Below are 6,556 nucleotides of genomic sequence, written 5' to 3'. Positions count from 1 at the left end.
AAGAAAGAAAGAAAGAAAGAAAGAAAGAAAGAAAGAAAGAAAGAAAGGAAGAAAGAAAGAAAGAAAGAAAGAAAGAAGGAAAGAAAGAAAGAAGGAAAGAAAGAAAGAAGGAAAGAAAGAAGGAAAGAAAGAAAGAAGGAAAGAAAGAAAGAAGGAAAGAAAGAAAGAAGGAAAGAAGGAAAGAAGGAAAGAAGGAAAGAAGGAAAGAAGGTGCATTGGAGTTCAAGAAACATGTTCTGGAGGATTTAATCTAGTGACTAAAGGTCAAAGGGGAATTCTAAAAGTAGGAAGCTACTTTAAATAAAATTTTTTTAAAACCCAGGTAGGGATAGCAACTCACAGAAAGCTTATCACTTCTGCTCTATTTAGTTCAAGTCCTTTGTCACACCAACCAGTAAACTGAGTGCTTTGCCCCACAACTCTGCTTTTCTTAATTTCATTTTCATCATATTTCCTACTTATTCTTTTGAAGGCTTTTTTTTCCTTCCACGAAATTATTTCTACAATTTTATAATAAAATTACTCAGGAAATCAGGATTCCTTCCCATTACGGAAAATTTGTTTTACTATCTTATTTTCTGAATTACTGTCTTAGAGTTTCTTGTTTGCAAGCAACAGAAATGAATTCCGGGAAATATAAGCAAAAAACAAAATGTTTTGGGTGGATATGGTGGTAGCTTATAGAATCAAAGAAAAAGCTGAGCAATGAAGTCTTAGAAAGGACAGGAAGCTGGCGCTTCCAGAGCCACACCTTTGGGACACACCCGTGCCAAGTGTTTTCAGCCCTGCCTGTGTTGCTGATCAATATGCAAATTCTCAGGACATAGAATCTGTTTGGCCTCGCTTGGTTCCTGCCTGGCCCTTGGAGAAGGAAGGGCAGGGCATCTCAGTTTCAAGACTCATTGAAAGTGTATCTAATGAGGAAGGCTGGGTTCAACGGCTGTAACAGTCAACATCCACCCTGATTGGTCGAGCATGGTAGTACCCATGTCACTCCAGTTTTTATATATTTTGACCATCACCCCTGTAGAGAGTGGGTCCCCAAGGAAAACTGAGGTGTTTTAGCTGAAAAAGAAGGGCAGGCAAAAGCAATAGATATTCTCTATACACATCTCTATTGTGAAATAAACATGCACCCACCAAGGTAGTGATTGAAGAAGATATTGATAACGTATTTACTCTAAAACCCATGTATCTGTATCTATTATTCCAAGAGGTATCCAAGAGGTTAAAGGGGGGGGGATATTTTTAACCCTTTATGCACACAATTGGAGCATTCAGTGAAATCTTGATGATCTTTGGCTTTTCAAGGCAAATCTACCTTCTACAACATCATAAGATTAAAACAGAAATTAAACAGTGGAAAGGGCTCCTACCTGCCAAGACTTCTGGCATGCATCACCCCTCTAACATTCTAATGTATTCACGGGAAATGTTATACAAATGGTGGGGGTCTTTTTTTCTTTTTAAAGAAGAGAGAATAAAAATGATTACGGAGCTATGAAAAATACACTCTGTTACCAGAGTCCCATCACAGTTCTTTCAGAAAACATCTTGGGGGAATAAACAGCTGCAGTCTCATAGCAACATTCAGTTCGACAATGCTCAGAGCTGAAAGATGGTCTTGGTTAGAAATTTGCCTACAAAAGGATGCCATCCAGAGTTACTCACCGTCAACTGTGGATAATAGAGTCAGTCCACAGCCAGGGGAAATGGGTCTCAATCAGGTAGTCCTTCTGCTTCCTTGGAATTTTGCAAGAACTGGCCGATGTCCTCATAAAGCTAAATGAATGAAACTGTATGTCATAGAGAGGACTCCGTGACATACCCAGTAACCTGACAAAGGTTTCATAGCTGGAAGAAAACGTTTTCTTTTACATTCTATGCACTGGTCACACTCTACAAATAGCTTATAATAATAATAGCAGAAAGGAAAAAATGATGGAACCCCCTCCCCGTAGATGTACCTCTACAAGCAGTGCTGTTACATTCATTACGTCTATCTGAAGTCTTATTTCTCTTCTTTAAAATTGTTCCATGAGGTTAAATAATCTATTTTTGTACTGTTGGAGGGATCTGGCATCCATGGCCCAAGTAATTAGTAAATGCACATTTCTTTGATCCTCTTGTTTCATTTTTAAAATCCAAGTGGTTTTTGCATTCTATGCCACCATCTATCCTTGTATATTTTAATAAGAAACTAATGTTTTCTAAACTAGTGAATATAACAAAAAGGAAACAGACTCACAGATATGGAGAACAAACTAGTGGTTACCAGTGAGAGAGAGGGAAGGGGGAGGGGCAAGATAGGGGTAGGGGATTGAGAGATACAAACTACTATATATAAAATAGATAAGCAACAAAGATATACAGTACAATACAGGGCATACAGCCAATATTTTATAATAAATATAAATGGAACATAACCTTTAAAACTAGAGAAATACTATGTTGTACATCTAAAACTTCCATAATATTGTCATACATCAACTATAACTCATTAAAAATAAATAATAAAAATTATGATAGCATATGATATTACTTGTATGTGGAATCTAAAAATGATACAAATGAACTTATTTACAAAACAAAAATAGACTCACAGACATAGAAAACAGACTTCCGGTTACCAAAGGTAAACCAACTATACTTCAATAAATGTTTTAATTTAAACAGTAAAAATAAATGAATAAATACTAAAAAAATAAAAAAAAATTTTAAGTACCAAAAAAAAAAAAAGAAAGAAACGAATGTTTTCCGGAAAACTCTGGAGGCACATTGGCCCTCCAGGAAGTGGGAGCAGGCATAGGCCATGGTCACCTGGCTGAGATGGTCCAGTTTGGAGCAAAGGGACTAGTTTTCCAGCCCTGGCACCATCGTCCAGAAACAAGGTCAAGACCAGGCCAGGAATTTAATTTTACTGCACCTCAGTTTCCCCATTTGGACAGTTAGGTGGTTTGTGTACACTCTCTAATGCAGCTGAAAAGCCTACCGCTCTGGTCGTCTTCACTGTGGACTCCAAGCGTAGAACAGGAAATACAAAAAAGTGGCCGGAAAGCCACTCAGGAGCCTATCTTTGAAACTTTCTTTTACAACCCCCATCTCTGGTCCACAGCCTTTGAAGAGCAGGTCCAAGAAACTGAGGTGTTGAACTGGAAGCCAGAAGTGTAAGAAAAAAAAGTATCCAAGAGTCTATCCTTTAAATACCAAATCCTTGATTGGGCTGCTGTCCATCATCTGTTCTCTCTTTATCTGGAGCAAGCAGCCGTGGTCGGCACCGAGGCACCATCCACAGCGCTTGTCCTCCTCTGACGGGCACTGTCATCACTGAATGCTGAGATGGAGGCTTATCGGGAGCTTGGAGGGATGAATGTGATCTTGGGCGACTGAATTAAGATTGGAAAATATCTTGACAGGCTGGAATAATGGATAAAATCTAACGTTTGAAATGTAATCAGGATAAATGGAAAATCTGGCTCACGGGCTCAGAATACCAAGTGCACAGAAATCGCTGATCTTGTGAAAAAAAAGGCCTAGAATGTTCAGTTTACTACGTATCTCAGTCTGTGCCAGCAGGCTCAACAGGATGACTCGACACCACCATCACCACCTCCCCAACCAAAGCAAACATGGCGTGGAATTTGCTGAATACAACTAAACCAAGCAAGAGAAGGAAAACGTGCGCTATCCGCCCATCAGGTCGTGTCTGTGTCATTAGGAGTGATAGGAAGGAAAACAGACAAGCCCAAGAGATAAAGACAGACTCCAGCCTGATGAGACATGGCCTTGCAGGGCAGGAAGACCAGGAAAGAATCCAGAATTTAACCAGGGCTTAAAAAGATGAGGAACGTTGGGCTTCCCTGGTGGCGCAGTAGTTGAGAGTCCACCTGCCGATGCAGGGGACACGGGTTCGTGCCCCGGTCCGGGAAGATCCCACATGCTGCGGAGCGGCTGGGCCCGTGAGCCATGGCCGCTGAGCCTGCGCGTCCGGAGCCTGTGCTCCGCAACGGGAGAGGCCACAACAGTGAGAGGCCCGCGTACCAAAAAAATAATAAAATAAAATAAATAAATAAATAAAGATGAGGAACGTTAATGCAAAATCCCAACCACCCAAAGCAGGTGATAAAATAAAAAGAGGTTGAGAAAGAATCACATAAGAATGTAAAAGAGTTGATGGAATGAAAATGCCAGATGGCAAGACAATAAGATACCTGGAGATAAAAGGAAAAGCAACCAAGCAGAAAAGGAAGTTCTGTAAAGCAGGAATGGAGGCTGTGAGTCAAATTGGGGTGGGGTGAGAATTGGGGAGTGGAGTGATGGAGACCCAGAAGACGGATGTAATCCAGTTACACCAAGGGCATGGGCTTGAGGGCCCCTTGTTTTGATGACCATAAGAAGGGTTCAGTGAATTCTTCCGAAGTTTGAGATTTGCTCAGAATGCGTGCAGCCCAGATCCCTGTCTCAGCAAAAACCTCTGTCCGATGTGCAATATTATTGTCCTTAAGCAGGTAGCCCAATTTTTCCAGGATGATAAAACTACTCCTTTCTGCCTAAGTTTTTTTTAAAAACCACTCACTATTTACTAAAGTATAACCTACTTGCAAGACACATGCACATATCTAAATGTAGGGCTTGAAGAATTTTCACAAACTGAGCACAGAACCTTCATCAAGAAATGGAACAGAAGCAGAACAGAAGCCCCGTCACATTCCATTCTCATTACTACCTCTCCCCCAGGGCAACCTCTGTCTTAACTTCTGATGATAGACTTGTTTTGCACCTGATATAAATGGAATCATGCAATAAATTCTCTCATGAGAGTCATCTGCACTGTACGTGGTTGTAGATCATCCACCTCATTGCTGGGTAGTATTCCACTGGGTGAACACAGCACACATTACACATCCAGTGCTGATGGACATCTGTGGAGTTTCCAGTTGAGGGCTGTTATGAATAATACTGCACTGAACCGGTTCATGGCTTTTCGTGGGCATATGCATGCATTACTGCTATGTCATAACAAAGGGTAGAATCACTGGGTCACATACACACCCTAGAACAATATGATATCACTTATATGTGGAATCTAAAATATGACACAAATGAACTTATCTATGAAACAAAAACAGACTCACAGAGAGAGAACAGACTTGTGGTTGCCAAGGGGGAGGGGAGGGGGGGAGGGATGGATTGGGAGTTTGGGATTAGCAGATTCAAACTATATATTATATACAGAATGGATAAACAACAAGGTCCTACTGTATAGCACAGAGAACTATATTCCATACCCTGTGATAAACCATAATAGAAAGAATATGAAAAATAATGTATATATATGTATAACTGAATCACTTTGCTGTACAGCAGAAATTAACACAACATTGTAAATCAACTATACTTCAATAAAATAAATTAAAAAAAAATTTTTTTTAATTAAAAAGGATATCTGAAAACTTCCCCTGTCACTCTGGAGAACTGTGTGCAGATCTGGACAGGATATTTATGAAATAGGCATTCTGAGAAGTTCATCTGAAGAGTATGCTGCAGGTGACACCCTTAGTGAGACTGTAATAACCATGTCCCGTGAGAGCCACTGAGGAAGTGGGCATGTGGAGATGGAGAAGACACACCCAGCAGGAAGCTGACTTCAGATGTGAGAAGGGTTGTAATGTTAGAAGAGCTTCTGGTTGAACCGGGTAGATTGAGCATATGCATTTATCTTTCTTTTTATCAAAGACCCAATTAAAATGAAAGGGGGGGGATTGATCAAGTTGATAACCAATTGGTCTCTTTATAAAAAAAATAAATTTATTTATTTTTCTATTTTTGGCTGCGTTGGGTCTTCGTTGCTGTGCGCAGGCTTTCTCTAGTTGTGGTGAGCGGGGGCTACTCTTCATTGAGGTGCGCGGGCTTCTCATTGCGGTGACTTCTCTTGTGGAGCTCCGGCTCTAGGTGCGCGGGCTTCTGTAGTTGTAGCACATGGGCTTCAGTAGTTGTGGCTTGCTGGCTGTAGAGTGCAGGCTCAGTAGTTGTGGCGCACGGGCTTAGTTGCTCCGTGGCATGTGGGATCTTCCCAGACCAGGGTTCGAACCCGTGTCCCCTGCATTGGCAGGTGGATTCTTAACCACTGCACCACCAGGGAAGTCCCACAATTGGTCCAGTGGTTAGAACTCTACACTTTCACTGCTGAGGGTGCGATCCCTGGTCAGGGAGCTAAGATCCCACCAGATGCGTGGTGTGGCCAAAAATTTTTTTTTAATTTTTAAAAAAACTTTGATTTTTTTACATTTTTGACAGTTGTATAAGTACCTAGGGAGGTTTTCCTTCTTAAGTCAGAAAATCAAGTCTAGTAGTTTTATACTAGACATGGTCCAAAGGTTAAAGACAATGAGAGATGAGAGAATAGGCAACAGCAGACAAGGTGTATAACAAAATATTTTAAAATGGTAGGTGGATGAAGAAGCTGTGAGAGCTGAGGAGATGCCTGCAGAGGGGGAAGCCAAGGAGAAACCAGCGCTGTATTCTACAGAACCTGGAAACATTTCAGGAGGTCAGG

General features: G+C 41.0%; 1 long non-coding RNA gene across 1 annotated transcript in view; it reads right to left on the bottom strand.

Moving 5' to 3' along the window:
* The window catches only part of LOC114890608, a 21,959-nt gene extending 20,181 nt beyond the window's left edge, over positions 1–1,778 (bottom strand). Inside the window, exon 1 of the long non-coding RNA XR_003792319.1 lies at positions 1,672–1,778. This is a non-coding gene — a long non-coding RNA (uncharacterized LOC114890608). The remainder of the gene's footprint in view (positions 1–1,671) is intronic.
* Between the last annotated feature and the right edge of the window lie 4,778 nt (positions 1,779–6,556).

Source organism: Monodon monoceros, unplaced genomic scaffold (assembly GCF_005190385.1).
Source record: "Monodon monoceros isolate NGI ecotype Baffin Bay Population unplaced genomic scaffold, NGI_Narwhal_1 Super_Scaffold_11, whole genome shotgun sequence".
NCBI classification, from domain to species: Eukaryota; Metazoa; Chordata; class Mammalia; order Artiodactyla; family Monodontidae; genus Monodon; species Monodon monoceros.
Note: the sequence above shows the minus strand (reverse complement) of the source record. Positions and strands in the feature narration are given on the sequence as shown.